The sequence below is a fragment of the Chiloscyllium plagiosum genome, unplaced genomic scaffold (assembly GCF_037043375.1).
Source record: "Chiloscyllium plagiosum isolate Xiang-an unplaced genomic scaffold, Cpla_swu_hap1 HiC_scaffold_30, whole genome shotgun sequence".
NCBI classification, from domain to species: domain Eukaryota; kingdom Metazoa; phylum Chordata; class Chondrichthyes; order Orectolobiformes; family Hemiscylliidae; genus Chiloscyllium; species Chiloscyllium plagiosum.
The window spans coordinates 21,572,780-21,598,588 of record NW_028270168.1 but is presented as its reverse complement, the minus strand read 5'-3'; the positions used below and the strand labels follow the sequence as shown (position 1 = coordinate 21,598,588).

The following is a 25,809-nucleotide window of genomic DNA, read 5'->3' as shown; positions in this document are numbered from 1 at the left end:
TGTTATAGACAGGCTGTGGATGAGTGAAGATTTCACCAGCAACAAATAGCTCATTAGTCTTTGAAATAGTGACCAATTATTGCTGACAAATACCTTCTGCTTGACAACAAATGTGCAATTGGCTCCCAAGCAGCTGAACAACTTAGGACTGTAGACCTCTGCTGTAAAAATCATTCAAGCCTGAATATTGCTAATTTATTTCAGAAATAAAGAGCAAAATTACTGGAAAACTCAGCAGGTCTGGCAGCATCTGTGGAAAGAAAGCAGAGTTAATGTTTCGGGTCCAGTGACCCTTCTTCAGAACTGAACGTAACTTGGAAAAGGTTGGCATATATGCTGAAGATGGGGTGTGGGGGGAGGGAGGAGGAGTAAATGATAGGTGGACATGGAGCCCATAGAGAGAGAGGGAATGACAGATGGACAGACAGCTGTTCATTCATCATTCACTGTGCTCACTGATCTGCACTGGCACCGTGTCCAGCAACGCTGCAAATTTAAAAAATCTTGATTTTCAAATTCCTCCTTGACTTTTCTCTTCCTGTAACCTCCAACACCACATTGAGATCACTATATTCCTCTAAACCTGCTCTCTTAGTCCATCCTCATCACTCCAACATTGGCAACTGAGCCTTTAGCTGCCAAGACCCAATCTTGGGAATGGCATCCTAACCCTTTCTGTTCTCTACTTTACCGTCAGCTTCTCTGAGATCCTTCTGAAAACATACTTTTTTTGACCAAGCTTCTGGACAGTTGCCCTATCCTGTGTCATGTTATGTCTGGTAACTCAGGTGGCACGGTGGTTCAGTGATTAGCACTGCTGCCTCACAGCACCAGGGACCCGGGTTCGATTCCAGCCTCGGGCAAGTGTCTGTGTGGAGTTTGCACATTCTTCCTGTGTCTGCGTGGGTTTCCTTCAGGTGCTCCAGTTTCCTCCCACCGTCCAAGGATGTACAGGTTCGGTGAATTGGCCATGCTAAATTGTCCATAGTGTTAGGTGCATTAGTCAGGGGTAAATGTAGGGGAATGGGTCTGGGTGGGTTGCTCTTCGGAGGGTCGGTGTGGACTTGTTGGGCTGAATCACCTGTTTCCACACTGTAGGGAATCTAATCTAATCTAAAACTCCCTTGTGCAGCATTGTGGGATTATTTATCATATAACTATCCTGTTAGAACTGCATGTTGTGAACAAACAATGTACATGATTGAGATTTTCTGGTCCAAATGCTTTCCAACTAATTATCATTTCTTGAATATTTTAGGTGCTGGTTGTATTAGAAATAATAATTAGCTATCAATCAAGTCTGACCTTTTAACCTCAGCTTCATTGGCTGAAGGCCATAGACTTGTGTGAAGATTTTCAATCATCTTTTATAATAGACTTTAATCCACATTGCCAAATGGCCAGAGAATAATCAGACGTGGTGACCCTATGGGACCAAAGGACTCTAGAAGAAGCAGATTAATTGAGACCAGCTGTTTCATGGCTCTTTAAAGCCCTTAATAAAGACAGTTTGAAATCAAACTTCAATTCAGTTCTTAGGTGTGTTTCAACTCCTGATTTATGATAGGCCCTCAAACTCCTTGACATAACTCCACAGAGGACGTTGTCCCGTCACCAAGTCACCTTTTATTTACATGTGGAGAGTCCTTGACACTCCCTCAGAGCCAGCTCTCAGTGTGAACAGGATGTCTGACACTCCTGTTTATATCTCTCAGCCAGGGCTCACTGATTGGACTGGGTTAACAGCCGCAATCAGGGAACTCATACTCTATGAGGTCCACCTGGCTGAGCTCATTACAATCACTACACTCTGATTCCATGAATTAAAGACTGCAATTTGTGAGCAAAACAGAGTGATTCACATGACCAATCTCAAAGGGGTAGCCTGAAATAGAATAGTAACTTAGGAAATATGGTTTCAGATAGAGTCGTTTAAAGTGGTAGAAAGACCATAAACAATTAAGGCAGAGACAGGACCAAAACGAAATGGTAAGTTTTACAGTAAGTTTGGAGCATGAGCTGCATTTACCAGATGCGCCTCTTCAACTAATGGAACCATCACTAAGCTGTTGGATGGTTAATTACCATATTTATGACTCCAAAAGGTTACCAACTTGCCCTGAGGCATTGCAAGAAGTATCATTACCTGTTCTTTCACCTCCAATCCGACACTCACATGTTCTTTACTTGACATATTCATCTTCACAGAGACCTCCCTTCCTACAGCCAATCAGTAAATAAACACAATTTGTTTAAGCTAACAAGGTGATTTCCAATTGTTGGGCAAACAGTCTTTGTTTCACACCTCCAAAATGTTTATCATACATAAATCTTCCAAGAAAATGAAAATGCCTCAAATAATTTGATTGTAACAGGATTCCATTATGTCTCTTGTGGGTCTCTTTATCACTCCTCACTCCAGAGGGTATTGTGGTACAGCAGTAGTGTCTCTATCTCTAGGTTAGAAGCTCTGGGTTCAAGTCCCAACCATCATAGTGATGTGTCATTGCATGACTGAACAGTTTGATTAAAATAATAATCCCTCATGCCATTCACCTCACAATGAGTTACCAAACTTTCAGCCAATAAGTGTCAAAGCTTTAGAATTCCACCCTTAAACCTACTGCCTTTTTCTCTTTAAGACCCTCTTTACAACATGTCACTTTCACTAGCTTTTAATCACCTGACCAAATTATGCAGCTTGGTGTCAAATTTCATTTAGAACGCTTTGGAATTTTTAACGCTATTAACAGAAGCTACATAAATGCAAGTTGCTGCATTCTGAAGTTACAGACCAAATAATTTGCAGTCTATTTTCTCCTCTTCAAGTCTGTAGATAAGGGGTTGCTCCTCATCTCAGGTCAAGTTCAGAAGGATTGACAGGTTTCAGAATTACAATGATTGTCATAAGCCATCTCCAATCTTGTCCACACATGAAGCAAGAATAGGGCAACATTCCACATTCTCCCACCATTCCTAACACAACGTGATTTGAATTGTTACCATAGATTCAATCTGATGTTGTTCTGCCCTCATGGCTCCTGCCTACCATGTGGTATTGGTATTGGTATTGGTTGGCTATCTGCACTTGAGGAGGCTCTATTGTACTGGGCTACCCCTGCACCAAGTCTGCTGCAACTCTGTCTTCTCAAAGGTGACTATTGGCTGACTCTTGGGAGTTCCAATAAACTTTCATTTATTCATTATTGCCAAGAATACTGATAATAGGTCTCTTCTTTAGTTCACCCACTCCTCTCTATTCAAAGTCTCAATGACATATGACTGTAGGTGTCAGAGCTACCTCATTATCATCAGCTTATTGTGATTAGTTTAATCACTGATTGTGATTAAACTAATGATACATGTTGAGATTACCGAACTGTACACAAATGTCAGCGATGGCTCTGTTAGTAACACTCCTCAGTGAATTTCAAAATTCCAGGTTCAAGGCTCACTCCAGGAGTTGAGCAGAATGATCTAAGTTAACACGTCAGTGCAGTACTGAGAGAGTGCTGCGTGCTCTGTCAGATGAAATGTTTAGCCGAGATGTCTTCCTTTCTCAGGTGTGCTGAAAAGATCCTGCAGCACAACTGTGAAGAAAATCTGGGAAGGTATCCTGCATTGTATTTATCTGATCTACATTGCAAAATGGATTGTGTGTTGATTCGTTGCATTACTGTTTGAGGGCGTTTGCTGTTTGCGAATTGGCTGCATTACATTCCAGGGCTTACTTCAAAAAGTCCTTCATTAGCTGTAAAGCATTCAGAGATACTCGCTGGCAATGAATAGCCAAAACTAAATTAATGTTTTTCCTTCAGACCAGTGAATGAACCCGAGAGATACTCGGTTTTCATGAGTTAGTCCAGCTCAGAGTGGTGCTATTATCTACAAGGCCACGTGGCCTTATTACTGTTACTGTGAAGTGAATATCTTGTGATGCAAGCTGTACTTTCCACTACAAATTTATAACCCAGGGCTGCATTTCAAGACAGCCCTGGGAGCAGCTCAAAAGAGAGAGAGAGAGGTGTGTCATGTCTGCTAACAGTCCACCCAGTTATCCTGGCCAGACTGACATGTTATTATATCAGAGCTTAATGTCAGGGCGAGAAAAGCTTGGTTAACCCTAACTCACAATCATTGGTTTACCACAGCATAATATATCCAAGAACACAGAAAGACTTACATTTATATAGTGCCATTCATAACCTCAGGACTTTCCCAAGATCTTTACAGGCAATTATGTACTTTTGAAGTGTTGTCAACATTGTAATTTGGGAAACACCACCAATTAATTTGTGCACAGTAAGATGCCACAAATAGCATTGTGTTAACAACTAGAACAATTTTTTTTTGTAAAATGTGATGCAGCTTATAGGATAATTAAGGAAACAATAGGAAAGAATTCCGTCACTTTCTTTAAAATAGGTCCTTACAAATATTTCACTTTAACTGGCAGTTTTCAGGGCCTCTTTAAACTATCATCTGAAAGATGGCACCTCTGACAGTGCAGATCTCCCTCAGTTTTAGCACTGAGAATGGAAGTTAAGGTTTTCTGCTCAAGACTCTAGAGTGAGTTGAAAACACATTGTTATGATCACTGATCAAACTCTCAAAATGTACTACATCTATTTTTACTTGTAATCCCAAATTTTGTTAAACTGAGAACTGTTATAGTTAAAAATGGCTGAGTCTGTATATTAACTGGCTGACTGGACAACAGACACAAGAAATGCCACACCTATGAATATGAAGGGAACTTCAAAAACAGCCTTCAAAGTGGGGGTAAAAGATAAATCAAAACAGACTGGACTGTGATCTCATGAGCAAAAAAAAGGGTTGACGACTCCCGCTCATCAACAAGCTACACTTTACAGATTATATCCAAACTGCAGACACATTTCACATTTTCCCTTTGAAAAATACACATGATGACTGATTAAAAAGCCTGTTTCAGCTCTTGAGGAGAAGGCTATTGGGTCTGGTCATGTACCAGCTTGAATTCATGTGTTACATGCTGTGAAGGTCACAGTTGAAGAACTATCCCCTACTTACCCCTGCATTGCAGGTGTCATGTGCCTCACACTCCAAGTTTTAAGGAGTCAGTTCACTAGCAGCTACACAACAGGGAAACAGGAACAACAAAAGGACTATCTCTCTCAGTCCAAATACTGGAATTTGACTATGATGGAAAGGAACCAGAACTACAGAATCTTAACCAATCTGCAAATTAATGATCATGAAGCTGATTTGTTTAATTACCAACTTCAATGCCATTAGTAATCTCTGCTGCAATGGTCACAATGTTCAACTATCCTCCCCTCGCAAACAATTCAGAGATTGATCTGTATACTTTTTTTTAACTTTTATCTAGTTGAATTCAGAAATTAGATTCATCCAACCTGTGTATGTGTGTTGCATAGTATGTCTTCTTGCATGTAGTAATTAATAAATCACATTTTGTTAATTCAGGAAAATGTGATGAAATCAGCTCTTTTTTAACGCATAAGTTCACTTATTCTGGGAGAAAAATATCCACAAAGCAAATGATCCTTTCTAAATTAACCTAGTTGCAACAAACTGAGGGCTGGGTGAATAAAGAAGTGGAGCTGATTAAACTGTCCTCATCCAGGAGTTTAAAAATCTGACATATCCCAATTGGAACCAAAAAGAATTGAGAATCTCATCTGGTCGCAACAACAGCATCTTACCTAACAAGGTTTGTCTGGAAGTTCCGTGTCAGGAGATCACAAGGAATATGATGTGATTGGAGTGTCATGACCATGGATTATGATCCATCCTGTATCACATGTGGTCATATTAATCTTTTAGTTCCAACAGTACATTTTTAAAGAGAGTTGATAAATAAATAACTTGGGATAAAAAAATCAGTCACTGCCTGGACGGATAGAGTCCAAAATATCACACCTGATGAAATGTCAAGGAAGCTTCAAAGGAATGGACTTTAAAGGCAAGAAAGGTACTACAAAATGAACTGTAACCTGCTGCTGGGAGTTCTCTCAGACTGTGAACATGTTAGAAAGAAAAGATAACAATCTGGGCAAGAGATATGTTTTGTGTCTTCTCCTTTCAAGAATATACACGAATCACAGTTCAAAGCTTGTTTGACTTTGGTCTGTACGTGCCATTGTGCTGTTTTGTGTGTGCCATTGTGCTGGTGAGATTAAGTGTTCTTGCGTATTAGCCTGGGTTTTAGTACTAGTGCACTGTAAAGGTTACAGTTGAAGAATAACCCGCTCATCACCTCTGAACTGCAGGTAAAGTACTCTCTTAGTCTGAGTGCAGGAAACCAGTTGGCCAACAAACCAGTCAAAGGAGACAGGGCAAAATAATTTGAATTAGCTTGTAAAGCCAAGAATCTCTAAATTGATTGCTCAACTATCAATGTTCTACAATCTACTCTTCACCAAAAGACCCCAAGACTGAACTGCACATCTTTTAACTTTTTTTTGGACTTTTTCTCATTTGCAATGAATTTGTTGTATCATTAGTTACTAAATGTGAGAATAAATAATAAGCTCATGTTTTGTTAATTCAAGAAAACCAAGTTAAATTGCCCCCTTTTAAAACAAAGTCACTTGATCTGGGAGAAAAGTGTCCACAACAGAGGGATCCTTATTTTAATTTCACCTGGTTAAATTTGTTAAATTGGCATATTCCCATGGCAGCAGGAATCTGTCAGGCTTCATTCCCAAATAGTCTGCTGCCGTCTGCGGTCATTGTTTTTACCTGCTGCGGATCCTCTTGCGGGGGTGCCTGCCTTGGGGGGGGGTTTTCCTCCTCTCTCTGCGGGGGTTTCGGGGATATCCTCTCCCACTGCGGCTCCCGGGTCATTTCCTCCTCCCTGGCCTGTCGCCTTCGTTCCCTCCCCCACTCACCTGTTGTGCTCTGTGTTGCTTTCTCCCCCCCCCCTCCTCCTCTGGCTTGTCTCTCCACCCTTCAGGCTCTCTGCCTTTGTTCCTGGTGGGGGGCTTTTGCCCGAGGCGTCGGTTTTGCTGCTCCTCGGATGCTGCCTGGGCTGCTGTGCTCTTCCAGCACCACTAATCAGAATCTGGTTTCCAGCATCTGCAGTCATTGTTTTTACCTAAGTTCATCTGCCTTACCTACTATCCACATTAAAACAAATGCACCTCAGACCACCTGTCCCTTTGCGTTCATAATCTGCTCCCTGGCCACTCTTCCCCTTAGTCACGCTGACCTCATTATCTCGTTCCCTACAGGCTTTGGTTACTACCTCCTTACAATACACTAACCTCCTCATTTGATTCCCATCCCCCTGCCACATTAGTTTAAACCCTCCCACTGCCCGAATATATCAGTTCATTCACCTTCCCAGAGCACAATTCGACCGCTCCCACTCAGCTCCGCTGCTGAAATGGAAGAGTGCGACTCTTTTGCTGTTCAAGTCTGCATACCAGCAGCAACTACATTGGCTTACGCCCAGATCCTGAAGAAAATTTTCACAGTTTGGCCAATGCTTGGCTTTGTTTTTGGGTTTTGTTGTGGGCTGACCTAGAGTCCCTCTGTTCAGGATATGTCCTGAGTGAGGCTATGCAATTGCCTTCACTCAAATGTGGTGTCCCGAGTTCATTCAGACTGGCAAGAGTGTCCGCTTCCATCGGAATACATGTGCTCCACTTGTCGTATTTTCCAATGATCAAGCCAGTAGTAGTGCCTATTTGAATTCCCAAATGGTGTCTCAGCATCTCATTAAGGGTTAAACCCCTGCCAGTTGTCTTAACCTAGTCAAAAATTCCAATACTGATTCCTCTGGTTTTTGAATTTCAAAGTAGAACCAATAGCATCTCAGAGTTAGAGGAAGCTTGTGGTCATAATATTCTTCAACTAAATCAGCATCTCTTAAAAGGTTTTATTATCTAGTGCCTCAGGGAAAGTTAGGCTCCTGATAACTGAAAAAGCTGCGGGTCCACAAGCTTTCAGGAGAATTACTCATTGCTTTTCATCTGTTCCAATGTCATTTGCCTGGAAAAATAACACAATCTTTCCACATTTCAGCCCAGTCTTCAACAGCAGGGTCAAATGAGTCAAGCTTTCCAAATAACGACATGGCGCCAGAAATGCTTACCCCATCTGTTGCAAAAGAATTTCTTCATGAGCATGCTTTTCTCTCGTCGCCACTGAAATAATTCCACAGAGGCCAGTTTCCCATCATCAAGTCACCCTTTATTTACACATGGATGAATGCTTGACACTGATCCAGCTCCCACCGAGCCAGCTCTCAGCATGAACAGGATATTTGACACTCCTGTTCTTTTTTTTTAAGAAAAGAAACACTCAAGTGGCCAGTGACAAGCAGTGTCTTTCTTAGAGGGCAATGCTGTGTGATCAAACAGTGAAGGGGACAGCAGGGATTAAATAGAGTTGGAAGGGGAAATAATACACTCCACTCCCTGCGGTGCCCACCTCTCCCTGAACAGCTCAAGGGTGTTGATGGACACCACATGCTCCTCCTCTAGAGACACCTGGGCTCTAACGTAACCACGGAAGAGGGCCAGACAGTTGGCCCTAACGACCCCCTCCACGGCCCGCTACCTGGACCTGTTTATGGCCAGTTTGGCCAGGCCCAGGAGCAGACCCATGAGGAGGTCTTCAGACCTGCCCTCCCCCCTCCGTACCGGGTGCCCGAAGATCAGGAGCATGGGACTGAAGGGCAACCAAAAACAGAGAAGAAGGTTTTTTAGAAAATCAAAAAGGCAGTGCAAGTGCCCACACCCAATATATACATGGCCCACAGACTCCACAGCACCACAGAACAAGCAGCTGGGCTGCAAGACACTCATATTCTTATCTGTCAACCAGGGCTCCCTGATTGGAACAGATTAACAGGCCCAATCAGGGAACTCATATTTTATGTTGTCCACCTGGTTGACCTTGCTATAATCATTCCACATGCCCGACAAATTTACGAGAATTATTTGAGAAGGTAAGAAGCAGGATATAAAGAGGAAGCAGTGGATATAATATATTTTGGATTTCCAGAAGACAATTGATAAAGTATCACGTATTTAGCAAGTTAATAAAGTTAGAGCTCATTGTATTGGAGGTGGAATTTCATTGATTTGTATGCCTTAGTTTTAATCAAATGCTCTTTTTGACCATCTTTATTGACCATGGTGGGTTCATCTATCCCTTTCACCAGAATAAATTTTTGCTGAGAATTATGAAATATCTGCTTGGATGTCTGCTATCGTTGACTTTCCCTTTAGTTATTTTGAGAACTTTGAGGAGCTGGGATACAGGCTTTATCAGATCAAGATTGATGAAGTTGACGTGCTGGAAATTTTGGCAAACATGAAGATTGATAAATCTGCAGGGCCAGACCAGATTTATCCTAGGTTGCTCCGAGAAGTGAGGAAGGAGGTTGCTAAGCCACTGGCAAATATGTTTGCTTCCTCATTCTCCATGGGAGTCGTACCGGATGATTGGAAGCAGGTGAATGTTGTTCCTCTTTTCAAGAAGGGTAATGGGGAAATCCCTGGCAATTACAGACCAGTCAGTCTTACATCTGTGGTCAGCAAGGTTTTGGAAAGAATTCTGAGGGATAGGATTTATGACAATTTGAAAAAGCATAGCATGATTAAAGGCAGTCAGCATGGCTTCGTGAGGTGCAGGTCATGCCTCACAAATATTTTTGAGTTCTTTGAGGAGGTGACAAGACAGGTTGACGAAGGTCGAGCAGTGGATGTGGAGTATGTGGACTTCAGCAAGGCATTTGATAAGGTTCCCCATGGTAGGCTCATTCATAAAGTCAGGAGGTATGGGATACAGGGAGATTTGGCTATCTGGATTCAGAATTGGTTGGCTGACAGAAGGCAGAGAGTGGTTGTAGATGGAAAGTATTCTGCCTGGAGGTCAGTGTTGAGTGGTGTCCTGCAGGGCTCTGTTCTTGGGCCTCTGCTCTTTGTAGTTTCTATAAATGACTTGGATGAGGAGTTTGAGGAGTGGGTTAGTAAATTTGCAGATGACACAAAGGTTGGAGGTGCCACTGATAGTATCGAGGGCTATTGCAGGCTGCAGTGTGACATAGACAGAATGCAGAGCTGGGCTGAGAAATGGCAGATGGAGTTCAACCTGGATAAGTGCGAAGTGATGCATTTTGGAAGGTCGAACTCGAATGCTAAATATAGGATTAAAGACAGGTTTCTTGGCAGTGTGGAGGAACACTGGGATCTTGGTGTTCAAGTACTTAGATCCCTCAAAGTTGCCACCCAAGTAGATAGGGTTGTTAAGAAAGCATATGATGTTTTGGCTTTCATTAACCAGCGGGATCGAGCTTAAGAGCCGCAAGGTTGTGGTACAGCTCTACAAGACCCTGGTGAGACCACACTTGGAATATTGTGTCCAGTTCTAGTCGCCCTACAATAGGAAAGATACAGAGGATTTGGAGAGGGTGCACAGAAGGTTTACCACGATGCTGCTTGTCTTATGAGAGAGGTTGACTAAGCTCAGACTTTTCTGTCTGGAGAGAAGGAGGAAGAGAGGTGACCTGATCGAGGTATACAAGGTAATTAGAGGCACGGATAGAGTCAATAGCCAGAGACTTTTCCCCAGGGCAGGATTGACTGGCACGAGGGGTCATAGTTTTAAGATATTAGGAGAAAGGTATAGAGGGGACGTCAGAGGTAGGTTCTTGATGCAGAGAGTTGTGAATGCATGGAATGCGTTGCCAGTGGTAGTGGAAGCAGAGTCATTAGGGACATTTAAGTGACTGCTGGACATGCACATGGACAGCAGTGAATTGAGGGGTGCTTGGTTAGGTTATTTTATTTTACAGTTAGGATTAATCCTCGGCACAACGTCAGGGCTGAAGGGCCTGTTCTGTGCTGTACTTTTCTATATCTAGAGAAAACTGATGAAATCCAGTTTAGTATCCAATCTGACCTGGATTTCCCTCCCTAAACTTTCACACCTCTCTATCTCTTCCTTCTACTTTCAGCCTGTTAAAACTTAGCATTTGGACTAAAGTTTTGGTCATCTCTTGTAACTCAGTGTCAAACTGTGCTGCATAGGGTCCAGCCCTTAAAGGATTGGCTGCCCTGGGGTTTATGGTTGTTGAAGGATAAACGTTTGATGAAATATTGGAAGTGACCTCCTTCAAAGTATGGTGTAACCAAAGCTTGTGAATCTAAGTTTCTCCCTCAATCAATATCACTAAAACAGATCACAGTGTCACAATGCTGTGCAACATTGTTGTGAATAAAATTGGCTGCCATGTTTCCTACAGTTGACACAATGACAACAATTCTAAAATGACCCTTCATTAACTTTGAGACAAGCTGAAATTAGGAATGACACTTGAGAAACAAATTCTCTCTCTTCCCTTCGGTTCTCTCCTTTATTTAAAAAAAACACAATTTCTGCTGACTCCCTTTATCTCGATGTTTTTCTTTCTTTCACAGTTTCCCAAGTGTTTTTCTTTACTTCCACCTTGGTGACCAGTCTGGGAAGCAAAATAGCACTTGGGAATTACTCGAACAGGACACTGCTGGAGAAACTTAGCAGGTCCGGCAGCATAGAGTCATAGAGATGTACAGCATGGAAATAGACCCTTTGGTCCATCCTGTCCATGCCGACCAGCTATCCCAACCCAATCTAGTCCCACCTGCCAGCACCCGGCCCATATCCCTCCAAACCCTTCCTATTCATATACCCATCCAAATGCTTCTTAAATGTTGCAATTGTACCAGCCTCCACCACATCCTCTGGCAGCTCATTCCATACACATACCACCCTCTATGTGAAAAGGTTGCCCCTTAAGTCTCTTTTATATCTTTCCCCTCTCACCTTAAATCTATGCCCTCTAGTTCTGGACACCCCGACCCAGGGAAAAGACTTTGTCTATTTATCCTATCCATGCCCATCATAATTTTGTAAACCTCTATAAGGTCACCCCTCAGCCTCCGACACTCCAGGGAAAACAGCTCCAGCCTGTTCAGCCTCTACCTGTAGATCAAATCCTCCAACCCTGGCAACATCCTTGTAAATCTTTTCTGAACCCTTTCAAGTTTCACAACATCTTTCCGATAGGAAGGATACCAGAATTGCACGCAATATTCCAACAGTGGCCTAACCAGTGTCCTGTACAGTCACAACATGACCTCCCAACTCCTGTACTCAATACTCTGACCAAACGCCTTCTTCACTATCCTATCTAGCTGCAACTCCACTTTCAAGGAGCTATGAACCTGCACTCCAAGGTCTCTTTGTTCAGCAACACTCCCTAGGACCTTACCATTAAGTGTATAAGTCCTGCTAAGATTTGCTTTCCCAAAATGCAGCACCTTGCATTTATCTGAATTAAACTCTATCTGCCACTTCTCAGCCCATTGGCCCATGTGGTCAAGATCCTGTTGTAATCTGAGGTAATCCTCTTCGCTGGCTACTACACCTCCAAGTTTGGTGTCATCTGCAAACTTACTAACTGTACCTCTTATGCTCACATCCAAATCATTTATGTAAATGACAAAAAGTAGAGGACCCAGCACCGATCCTTGTAGCACTCCACTGGTCACAGGTCTCCAGTCTCAAAAACAACCCTCCACCACCACCCTCTGTCTTTTACCTTTGAGCCAGTTCTGTATCCAAATGGCTAGTTCTCCCTGTATTCCATGAGACCTAACCTTGCTAATCAGTCTCCCATGGGGAACCTTGTCGAACGCCTTACTGAAGTCCATATAGATCACATCTACTGCTCTGCCCTCATCAATCTTTTTTGTTACCTCTTCAAAAAACTCAATCAAGCTTGTGAGGCATGATTTCCCACGCATAAAGCCATGTTGACTATCCCTAATCAGTCCTTGCCTTTCCAAATACATGTACATCCTGTCCCTCAGGATTCCCTCCAACAACTTGCCCACCACTGAGGTCAGGCTCATTGGTCTATAGTGCCTTGGCTTGTCTTTACTGCCATTCTTAAACAGTGGCACCACGTTTGCCAATCTCCAGTCTTCCGGCAGCTCACCTGTGACTGTCGATGATACAAGTATCTCAGCAAGAGGCCCAGCAATCACTTCTCAAGCTTCCCACAGAGTTCTCAGGTACACCTGATCAGGTTCTGGGGATTTATCCACCTTTAACCGTTTCAAGACATCCAGCACTTCCTTCTCTGTAATCTGGACATTTTGCAAAATGTCACCATCTATTTCCCTACAGTCTATATCTTCCATATCCTTTTCCACAGTAAATACTGATGCAAAATATTCATTTAGTAACTCCTCCATTTTCTGTGGCTCCACACAAAGGCTGCCTTGCTGATCTTTGAGGGGCCCTATTCTCTCCCTAGTTACCCTTTTGTCCTTAAAGTATTTGTAAAAACCCTTTGGATTTTCCTTAATTCTATTTGCCAAAGCTATCTCATGTCCCCATTTTGCCCTCCTGATTTCTCTCTTAAGCATACTCCTCCTTCTTCTAGGGATTCACTTGTCTATAGACAGGATCTATCCTGTCTATACCCGACATTTGCTTCCTTCTTTTTCTTAACCAAACCCTCAATTTCTTTAGTCATCCAGCATTCCCTATACCTACCAGCCTTCCCTTTCACCCTGACAGGAATATACTTTCTCTGGATTCTTGTTATCTCATTTCTGAAGGCTTCCCATTTTCCAGCATCTATGGAGAGAAAGTAGAATAACTGCCGTGCTTTGTTTAGCTCCAAGTCAACTTTTGTTTCTCAATCCACCCATACGAGAGGATCCAGCTAAATGAACAGAAGGTCATTAATTTGCCATCGCTGGTAGGACGTTGTCCTGGAAGTGTCATCCTGTCAAATTGGGCTCTGGTCCTACAATGACAGTCCATCTAAATTATGTCCCACCTTCCCCCAGGCAGTCAGAATGTGGACCATCTCATTGCTACTCATGACTGACTAATCCTTAATTTTTAATCAATATTTCTTCCTCTGTGCCCAACATTACTCAAAATAAACCCTATAAATTTGTTTAATGCCTGTTGGATTTTTATCGTAGGTGTAATATCCAGGGTATTACATTTTTAAACTCCTACAGTCTTCAGAACAACCATAGCATCAGCAAAGCCACTCAGAGATCAGGCAAAAAACAGACTGGGAAGCTTCCAGAAACTTCTCTGAACAAATCTGGAATTCCAAACCCAACACCTTTCAGAGATTCACAATGACCTTGAAACAACCTGTTGTGGTGAGGCATCAAGTACAAAAAGCACAACCTCTCTAATTATCTCGTTAAAGAGACTAATTCAACATTTTATAGACACTGCTGCCCCCAACAATCAAGATCAAACAAAATTGTGGGAATATACACCCTCTTCCTGCTCCCTCAAGACTCTGTATACAAAGATAGTGAACTTTTAAAATGCATCTCTTTCTCTCCATTCTACAAGGTAAGGATTCACAGAGATAAGCAGATAATGTCAACAACATGCACTGCCAAGGATAGGACACATTGGTGAGCGTAATTTTCCCTACAGGAGGCTCCTCACTGTGTTTCCACGGCAACGCAAAAGAAAACAACTATATTGCATTTATATGTCACCTTTAATGTAGTAAAGCCCCAAGTTCACAGAACAATCGTCAGAGAGAAAAAAAATTAGAATCAATCCAATAAATGACAGGTGACTAACAAAGGTAAGGAGCATTTTACCACAAAAAAAGAGGTAAGGAGCACATTAAAGGAGGGGGGTAAAGGTTGACACAGAGGAGAGGTTTATAGGAGAAATTCCAGCGTTCAGGTCAGGTCTTAATTAATTCTAGAGAAAATATAACAGCCCGTGTGGCTCCATGGGTAAAGGTAGCACACAACACCGTTCAGACAGAGAACACAGGAGAGTTCAGAGTTAAGACCAGGCAGGTGCAAAATTACACAGGCTCAGCTCAGTTGCGGTAAAGCAGATTTAGTTTCAATAATCACTGGGATAGGAAGGAGGATTAATCAGAGTTTTTCAAAGAGGCAACACACATATAAACCCTAATATATGATATTAATTCTATGATTTGCTGAGATTCTCATTCTTGGCACCTTTCCAGTGGCTACACTAGGAACTGCATTGACTAGGCCCAGGGTCTGGGACAGTGGTGAACATCAGGGCCCAGTAACCAGGACCTGTGATAGGGGGGAAGCCCCGTGCTCGAGGTGGATTTGAGGCCACTGTGCTCAGGTCAGCTTGGCAGGGCTAGACAAGAGTAGTATGCGGCCTTGTGAATTTTGAATATGTCACCTGACTAGGCCTTCAGATCCAAATTCTCTTCCAAAACACCTTCTCCACCTTCCATTTCTCCATTAGGGCCCTCCTCAAAATCTGCCTGCAAGACCTTTCATTATCAAATGCTTTTCATAATTTCTGGACACCCCATAGACTTTTTAAAAAATGCAGCCAATAAAGTATTTTCAAAGTCTTATGAGGCAGGAAAACAAGATCCTAACAACAGCTATGAAATAAATGTGTAAACATTCTAATTTAGTTATTGGGTTAAGATAATAAATATTGATCAAATCACACAGTAGAATTTTTCTGTTCTTTTTGGAAGAGTGAGAATATTTATATGCCCATTTGAGGGGGGTTTGGAGGAAAGGGGCATCAGTCCATCTTATCTTGCATTATTTACATGAGGATAGGATTGGTACCTCCTCTGATATCCCTCCATAACTGAGGAGGATTGGTTTGGCTCACACACAAAAACAAATGGAAAATTGGGTTGGTGTTACAATTCAGGCATGCACAGAATCAGAGTAAGAGAAGGACTGGCAGATGAGCTTGGAATTCCTCAGCCATTATAGCTCTGGATCTCTTGAGCTCCCGCAGGTCTGACCTTTTGTTTAGTCTTGATTTTCCTTCTACCTCCACTGCCAGGTGCTCCTTCAGTTATTGAAGCTTTGATTTATGCATTCTCTCCTCCATCTTCCTACAGTATCTCCATCCTTTCCTACCTCCTTGACCAATCTTTTCGTCAACTTCCCTATTAACTCCTCATGTAGTTTGTTATCAAAACATAGATTATATGAAGCACTTTGGAACATTTTGTTATACTGAAGGCGCTGTATATTGAAAGTTGTTATTGATTTATGAGGACACATTGCATCAGAGTTTTAGTTCTTCAGTTTAGAAGACTATGGGAATCTATTTAACAGATTAAATACAGAAACACTTTTTCTTCAGATAGGAGGAATCAGAACAAGAAGGGAATAATCTTAAACTTAATGCCAGATCAGATTAGGATGGCACAGTGACATAGTAGTTAGCATTGCTGCCTCACAGCACCAGGGAACTAGGTTCGATTCCAGCCGTGGGTGGAGTTTTCACATTCTTCACATGTCTGTGAGGGTTTCCCCTGGGTGCTTGGGTTGCTTCCCACAGTCCAAAGATGTGCAGATTAGAAGGATTGTGCTAACTTGCCCTATTGCATACAGGGATGCTCTTTGTGTGTGGGGGGGAGGGGGTTAGTGTGGACTCGATGGGCCAAATGGCCCTCCTTCCTTCCACAATGTAGGGGATTCAATGATTACTCAGGAGTGAAAAAAGGAAGTACTTTTCCACATAAAGGATAGTCAAAATCTAACTCTTTCCCCTAAAAATCAGTGGAGTTGGGACTATTGGAAATTAAGACTAAGATTGATGGATTTTGGTCTGTAAGAATAACAAGGGATTTGGAGCAACTGCAGATGAACTGAGATTAGGTTTGGAGCATTTATAATCTAACTGAATGATGGAATAGGCTCCCGGTACTAATGAGGGGTACAGATAAGGTGAATAGCAAAGACGGGGAGTTCAAAACCAGGAGGCATATTATGAAGGTGAAAGGAGAAAGATGTAAAAAGGACACGAGGGGCAACCTTTTTTACACAAGGGGTAGTTAGTGTGTGGAATGAACTGCCAGAGGAAGTGGTGGGTGCAGGTATAGTGACAACATTTAAAACACATTTGGATAAGTACATGAATAGGAAAGGTTTGGAGGGATATGGGCCAAACGCAGGCAGGTGGAACTAGTTTAGTTTGGAGACATGATCGGTGTGGACTTGGGTCTGTTTTCATCCTGTATGTCTCTATAACTGAATGACCTCCCTATATGTATGATGAGCAGCTGTAATAAACCAGCCCTGTTTCCTTTGCTCCATGGGTTTCTAACTAACTATAGCCAAAACATGTCCAGCAATTACTTTTCCTCCCTCTCCAGCACTATCATTTCTGGAGACCCGGAGGATCTATGCTTGGCACTTCATCCTTTCCATGCTATGATACAATGGCACTTTGGAACATTTTGTTATACTGAAGGCGCTGTATATTGAAAGTTGTTATTGATTTATGAGGACACATTGCATCAGAGTTTTAGTTCTTCAGTTTTGAAGACTAAAGATTAGCTTCAAAGACCAAAGATTAGCTTCCTCAATGTTGATTACTGCCAACTCAACCTCACTAACAACTCTCTCGACACTTTCACCACCTTGCTGTTGTCATACTGCTTACCTGGATGCCAATATTGGATGATATACAACTTCTCCTGTTTAAACATTGGTTATTCCACAACCACTGTCTTCAGCTGACACCATGAAACCATTCTCTTGCCACATCTTCCAGCTTTTTCTGTTTGCCAACCCATGTTGACTCAGGCTGTTTGAGTTGATCTATTGCTAAGCTTCCAAATCATTCCCTTTTCCTCATAAACTTCCATTTCCATAACATTGGCTCTCTTTGACACTGCTGCAGCTTATCAGCTGCTGATGATTTTAACCAGGAGTTTGTTATCATCAAAATTGAAGGCCAGCCATCTACCTTCACAAAGTTCAATGATATCAGATCCCCCAATGCCCCCATATTGAAACCCCTCCACAGCCTCTCCCTGTCCTAAGCTGTAAGCTTTTCCAAATCTTCAAGATCTCTGCCCTCTAAACCTGGCCGTGATCCATATCCCATCATTTCGTCCCCACCACTGGCTTAACCATTTTCTACTGACAGTAAAGTTCTCTTCCTTATATACAAGAAGCAAGTTGAGTCACAAGAGGAAATCTGGAAGTCTCTGTCTGAAATAATTGAATTGAGTTAGTTTTCTTGTCACATATACTCAAATGAGTACAATGAAAAGATTATACGTCGCCACTTCCAGCACCATCTTAGGTACAAAGGAATCTAGGTACAGTTTCTTTAGTTGCAAGATCTTAATGGTCAGAATTTGTTATTGAGGGATATGGAATAATGGAGGGTAAATAAAAGTAAAGTTGAGACCAGCTATGATCAAATCAAATGGGAGAACATGCTGAATGTCCTTACAGTTAGGTACAACTCCCGCCATTAATCTTACATTTACCTCAACCCAATCCAATATACATTTTCTCCTTTAAGATGTTGTTTAATGCCACTTCTCTATCTGAAATATTGATTGTCCATCCTAGTACTCTAAATGAATCACTGTCAAATTTTGATTCATTGATACAATCTTCAGATGCCTTTCTTAACAGCGCAACAGAAACACAAGTTGTCACCATTTCCATCGCAGGGATGTGGGGACAAGGTAGGGAATTGGTGATATATGAATTGCTCCTTCGGATGGTCAGCACAGATATGATGGGTCAAATGGCTTTCTATTGTGTTGCAATGGTTCCAGGATTCTATGCCTGGAAAAGACAGTGCAATAGCAGCAAAGTGGCAACAGATCTGCTCCCAGCACATGAGCAAAATCTACCCTGTGTCAAGCTCGGTTTCCTTTGCTGCAAACAGTTTTAGCATTTGCAAATTACACTAAAGGAACGTGGCTAATGCATGGGAATTTTACCCTTCAACTGCAGCGAGAAGGGCTGCTGTGGCTGCAATCTCAACATCAGGCGGACACATGTTCTCTCTGCAGTCTGTCTTTTTCATGTTTGTCCAGACCCTATTCACTGCTCAGAGCGGAATAATCAGCCAGAATAAAGTCATTAGTTTCAGGTAATAATCAGGGCCGGCACCTCTGAGGCTCTTGGGATCTGCCCTCTGCACATCAAACAGTGGCTGCCTCCGCTGGCTGCTACAACACGAGCTGCTCTCAGTAAACACAGAGGAGCAGGGGCACTCAGGGCTAAGAACAAAACAGCAGGGAAATGAAAGGAGGGTGGGATAGAGAAATACAGTGCGTAAAGCATGAAGAAAAGAGAGACTGTTAAGTGAGGGACAGGAACAAGGAGTTAGATTGACCAAGAAAAGGTGCAAGGCAGAGGAGAAAGAGAGAGAAAAACGGAGGAGAGACCGCTGAGTGTGTGAGTGAAGTGGAGGGAATGAGAAAAGAAAAGAGAAAGAGCATAAGAAGGACAAAGTAGATGAGGAAGAGAGAAATAAAAACTGAGTGAGCAAAGGGGCACAAGTGGGACATGTAAACAGTTGGTGAGAAAGAGAAATAGAAGTGAGAAAAGGAGAGAGAGTGAGAGAACGAGGAAGAGCAAGAGAGTGAGTGTGTGTGAGAGAGAAAGATGAGTAAGCAATGAGATGAGGCAGTAAGTGTCCCCACTCTCGCCTTCTCTCTCTCACACAATTTTTCTCTCTTAAAACCTCTCACTTCACTCTCACACAGTCCTTTCTCTCTCCCCCTCCCTTTTCTCAATCGAATTCTCCCTGTTCCTGCCCCTCATCCTTCATGCGTACAATCTGCGTTTCTGTATCCCATCTTCCTTTCATTTCCCTGCTAAAGAAAGCATGAGAACAGATGTTTCCGTGGATCCTGCCTGACTTACTGAGTGTTTCCAGCACACTCTGTAAATGTGCACAATTACTTGCTTGATTAACAAGTGGTTTTGCTCACCCAGCAAATGGCAGATGAATGAACATCATGCAGCACATCAGAAAGCAATAGTCGTTGCTCACTCCTTGATATGTAAAATAATCAAGAGAGTTCAATTGCTTCCTCTCTCAGCAGAGACCTTAAACAGAAGTTGACTTGTAACTTCAGGCTGGCTGGCTCCTCAGCTGGTTCCCATAAAACTTCAAAAAGCACAGCTCCCTGTTACAGGTCAGAACTGATATAAACTGCCTTTGAATTGTACCCACCACCCAATATAATCTGTAAATGGAACCTCCATAACCACCAGGTTGTCCGTCAAAGACAACAACCAATCAATCAATCACCCTTCCCCCTTCTCAAAGCTGCCAATCAATTCCACCACCCTAGCCTGATCATGATCCTTTTGATCTTTGTAAAGGTGATCTATGAGAACTTCCAAGTGCAAAAGAAGGAGCAAACAGCTCTCTGCTGATCAATGAGCAAGGTGTCGAAATACTGATAGTGGCTTGGGTGAGCGGTCACAGGGTGCAGTGAATCTGAAGTGGCCTTTGTTTCTCTACATTTCAATCCAATGGAATGATCTGGCATATAACATCTAACCATCGCTCTTCTCAGCCTGGTGTGACCACATTACCTAGCTAATTCTTTTGTGGTTCATTCAGGAGTGAAATGAGGAAACACCTTTCCATGTAAAGGACAGTCAAAATCTAACTGTTTCCCCTAAAAAACAGTGGAGCTGGGGCTATTGGGAAATTAAGACTGAGACTGATGGATTGTGGTACGTAAAACTATCAAGGGATTCGGAGCAACTGGAGATAAACTGAGATAAGTTTCAGAGCATTTATAATTTAACTGAACGATGGAACAGGCTCAAGTCCCACTCACTCCAGAGGCCTGTAGTAACATCTCTGAAGTGGTTGATTCAAAAATATCCATTTTCACAAGGATTTCAAATCCCAATGAGCCAGTCTCAGATAGCTAGAAACAAATGGGACATGTACACAATTGGAGAGAAAGAGAAAAATAAGTGAGAAAAGGAGAGAGGGTGGGAGAAAGAGGAAGAGAAAGAGAGTGGGTGAATAAGCCCAGTGAATAAACTCTTGAGACTTGAGCACTTAATTGAGGCTGGCTCATTTCAAGCAGAACAGACACAGGTTTGTGTGTTATTCTTTCGTCAGACGAGGGCATCACCAGCATTTGTTGCCTATCCATACTTGCCCTTCAATTAAGTGGTTTGCTACAACAATTCAGAGATATTGTTGTGGGCCTGGAGTCACATGTAGACCAGACCAGGTAAAGACAGTAGGTTGCTTTCCCTAAAGGATATGAGTGAATCAGGTAGGTTTTTTAATACAGCAGTCATTGATAAGTTCATGATCACTGTTATTGAGATTAGCTTTCAATTCCAGATTTATTAATTGAATTCAAATTCTACCAGGTAGTATACTTGGATTGGAATTTGAGTCCTCAGAGCATTAGTCTGGCCTTCTGGATTATTAGCCCAACATCACCACCCACTTCCGGGCGAGATTTTAAAAACAAGGACCCCATCTGACTTCTCAGATGCATGAGATCCAACTTAGAGTCATAGGGTCATAGCGATGTACAGCATGGAAACAGGCCCTTTGGTCCAACTTGTCCACGCCGACCAGATATCCCAACCTAATCTAGTCCCATTTGCCAGCACTTAACCCATATCCCTCTAAACATTTCCTATTCATATACCCACAGAGATGCCTTTAAAATGTTGTAATTGTACCAGCCTCCACTACTTCCTCTGTTCCAGCCTTTGCGTGAAAAAATTTGCCTCTTTAGGTCCCTTTATATCTTTCCCCTCTCACCCTAACCTATGCCCTCTAGTTCTGGACTCCCCCACCTCAGGGAAAAGACCTTGTCTCTTTATCCTATCCATGCCCCTCATGATTTTATAAACCTCTATAATGTCAACCCTCAGCCTCCGACACTCCAGGGAAAACAGTCCCAGCTTATTCAACCTCTCCCTATAACTCAAATCCTCCAACCCTGACAACATCCTTGTAAATCTTTTCTGAACTCTTTCAAGTTTCACAACAGCTTTCCAATAGGAATAAGACCAGAATTGCACACAATATTCCAACAGTGGCCTAACCAATGTCCTATACTGCCGCAACATGACCTCCCAACTCCTGTTTTCAATGCTCTGACCAGAGAGATTTCCGTTCAGTCTTGGCCAATGTTTATCAGTCAAGTATCATCACGGAAACAGATCACTTAGTAATTTTTTTAATTGCTGTGTGAAAATTGGCAGCCACAATTTCTACACTTCACAATAATTCATTGATTGTGGAGCTGTTTGATACTTCCTGTCATTGTGAAGGATACTATATAAAGACTTTTTGCTCATGTGTGTGGAGCCAGACATGAACCCACAAACCACTGGCTCAGTCAAGAGTGCTGCCCGCTGAGTCATAGCTGACCCAGTTTGGGAAAAGTTACCAGCAGGCAACTAGGACCTAAGAAGCAGTTTCTCTTGCGGGGCAGTGATGGTGGTGGGGCGTGGGAGTGCAGCTAGGGGGTGGTGGAAGAAAACATATTGCAGGTTAAATTAAGACATGGATAGACAACCTGAATCTGCAACTCACTGTCTTTGAGCTTTGTAGACCACGGTTTTTATTATCTTCAGTGAGCACTCTTTAAATGAGTCACAACTCTGAATGCTCATGAATGGGAACTAAGAGCTGTTGAAGAGCTGTTGACTACAATACTTCTATTCCTTTAATGTGTGCCAGAACTCTGTACCAATTTTGTACAATAAGCTATATTGTTATAGTGTCTTTAATGTTATAAACATTCCAAGTAAACACTTCACAGGAGCATTATCAGGTAACATCTGAGCAACATGAAGAGATAATACGACAAGTGATCAAAATTTTGTCAGAGGTGGGTTTCGAGAAGGAAGCTAAAAGGAAGAGAAAGGCTTGAGAAGATTTTTAGGGAGGGAAAGCAATCATGCCAATGGTGGAGCAATGTATATGTGGTTAGAATTGAAGAAGTGTCAAGATCTCAGTGGGAATTAGGGTTTGAGGGCTTACAGAGATAGGGAGAGGTATGCGCATTAGAATTTTGAAGATTTGAATGAGAATTTTAAAAATGGAGGCATCTTTAGACTAGGGTGTGACATTTGATTGTTGGGTGTATGGCATTCAGTGTGAGTTATGATAAGAGAAGCAGAGTTTTAAATAAACTTAAGTTTACAGAGGGTTAAAAAACGTACAGCCAGAACAGCATTCAGAGTAGCAACAAAAATCTGCAAGTGCACGATGGACATAACAGGTCAAATGGAAGGTTACATTCAAAACACTAACGTCCTCTGTGAAGAGCCTGCCTGGCTGCTTTAAACAGCTAGCATTTCTCTGCCTCCATCTCTGTGAACGCTGACTCTCCAGTGAGTCCTGTGGCTGATGTAATAGTCCTGTTTTAAGCACTTCACACCATTGTGAACTAGTTAAAGCAAGAAGTTGGCAAACAACAGCTGGAAACAGAGAGGAAGAGGGATGGAGGCGGATGCTCAATAATTACAGTGAATTATCAAGTGGTCATTAAAATGCAAAACACTGCGGATGCTGGAAATTGGCAACACTGAGCAGGTCAGGCAGCATCAGTGAAGAGAAACAGTTTATGGAATTGGCTGAGGTTGCCATTTCATGGCAATGGTGTCTATACTTTTACACAGATGCTGAGAGAACTCTGTGTTTTCAGCATTACTTCTGTTTTTAACAGTAAGTGGATGTTGTTGAAATGTGCAGTCACAAGCAAACCAACAGTCCTTCCTACATTAGAAAGTTATGGGTTCTCCCCATGTTTGCTCAGGTCTCCTCCTACAGTCCAAAAATGTGCAGGTTAGGTGAATTGGCCATGCTAAATTGCCCATAGTGTTCAGGGATGTGTAGGTTAGGAGTATTAATCAGGGGTAAATGTAGAGTAATAGGGTAAGTAAATAGTTTTGGGTGTGGGCTGAAGGGCCTGTTTCCACACTCAAGGGATTCTTAAAAAAAAAGTCATCACTGAGAAGATACAGATTTAAGGTGATTTGCAAAATTACTAGCGGCAACATGAGGAAATTCTTTTGGTGCACAGCAAGTAATTGCCTGAAAGGGTAGTGGAAACAGATTGAATTGTAACACTCAAAAGAAAATTGGGTGACTAATGGAAGAAAGAAAACAAAACAAGGGTCTGGGAAAAGAACACAGGCAATGGAACTAACTAAATAGTTCTTTCAGACAAGGCAAACATTGTTTGACAAAAGTAAAATTTTGTTTGACAATCTTATTCGACTTTTTGAGGTTATAACCAGCAGGGTAGATAAAGGGGATTCGTAGATGTAGTCTGGATTTCCAAAAGGCCATATAAAAGATAGCAGTCCATGGAACGGTGGTAATATTTTAACATGGATGGAAGATTAGTTAACAAGCAGGAAACCAGATGACCAGAGCAATTTCAAATTGGCCTGTTGTAAGCAGAAAGGATTAGTGTTGGGGCCTTAGCTGTTTACAACCTTCATTACTAACAGCCTTAATGAATTGGACAATAAAATCAAGAATATCTGGGTTCGCTAATAATATAAAGCTAGGTAGGAATGCAAGTTGTGAAGAGGTTACCAAGATGCTGCAAAAAGATATAAGCAGATTAACAGAGTGGGCAACAAGGTAACAGATGAAGTATAATGTGTGGAAGTCTGAGCTTATTCACTTTGCTAGGAGAAAAACAAAAGCGGCATATAATTTAAAAAGGTAGAAACTTGTAAATGTTGACCTTCAGAGTCACTTCAAGTCATACAGCATGGAAACAGACCCTTAGATCCAACTTGTGTGTACTGTGAACGAAGATGCATATAGATCATAGCAAGCAATTAGTAAGGCATATGTTGGCTTCTATGGTAAAGAAATTGGAGTACAAGAATAAAGAGGTCTTGCCACAATTGTACAGAGTTTTGGTGAGATCACACCAGGGAGTAGTGTCTATAGTTTTGGACTCTATATTTACTTGAATGGGAAATGGTATAGGAGAAGTTCAATAGACTAGCTCCTGGGATTAGACGGTATGCCTATGATGAAAGGCTGAGTAAATTGGGCACCTAAATCTGGAATTCAAAGAATAAGGAAATATATAAGATTCTGAAGGGGTTCGGCAGGATACTTGCTGAGTGGTTCTTTCCTCTGGCTGGAGGATCTGGGAAACAGGATAACCATTTCAAACTGAAAGAGGAGGAAAGAAATCTTCACTCAAAAGCTTCTGAACCTTCGGAACTTTCTTCTCGAAAGGGTCGTGGGTGCAGTAGATTGGTATGTTCATAGTGATGAAAAGAGTCAGACTCAAAGAGTCACATACTCCTACTCTTAGATTTCATGTTCTGTGAAGCAGCAGCAACAGATCAATGGGCCAAATGGCCTCATTTAGTCTTATATCAGACAATTCAATGCTGCACTGTCAGAAGTGCCATCTTTCAGATGAGATGTTAAGTAAAGGTCCAGTCTGTCCTAGCAAGTGGATGTTTGTTGACCGCAAGTATTTAAAGATTGATCTATTATTTTCTATTAGGTACAGAGTGAGCCACCTATTAATTCTTCCCAGAATATTCTACTTTTGTGTTTATCCTACCTTGTTAAAAAAAGACTGCTATAAATATGGAAAGCATGTTTTAAAGCACTAATGAGGAAATCCCCACATTGAGAGTTCCCTTAGCAATCTGCAGCTGGCTGAGTTTTCCTTTAAAGAAATGTAATAATTTCAGAGGGTGAATATTGCCTGGTTTTGAAGTGAATCAACTCTCTGTAGAATGGAGCAGTGAAAACATTACCACAGTCTGTTTCCTCCTGCTGTATTTTAAAACTGGCCAAATATAATTGTTTACACAAAAGCAAGACGCAGTGTCTCATTTTCATATTTGAATGGGTAAGATTTTTTTGCATCTATATATTTATGAGGAAAAAAAAAGACTTGCATTCATATTGTGGCTTTAGTGTAGTAAAGCGTTGAGGTTTACGTAGAAATTTGACACAATTTCACAGGATCATGGG

General features: G+C 42.0%; 1 protein-coding gene across 2 annotated transcripts in view; it reads right to left on the bottom strand.

Annotated features, from left to right (window-relative positions):
* fam110d (family with sequence similarity 110 member D) overlaps nt 1–25,809 on the bottom strand; it is a 47,344-nt gene that overhangs the window by 9,557 nt on the left and 11,978 nt on the right. Inside the window, exon 2 of one of the 2 annotated variants that reach the window (XM_043717559.2) lies at nt 2,147–2,220. The exons of the other annotated variant lie outside the window; for it this stretch is intronic. The gene's annotated coding sequence lies outside the window, so the exon portion shown is untranslated. The remainder of the gene's footprint in view (nt 1–2,146; nt 2,221–25,809) is intronic. 2 annotated transcript variants of the gene reach the window in all.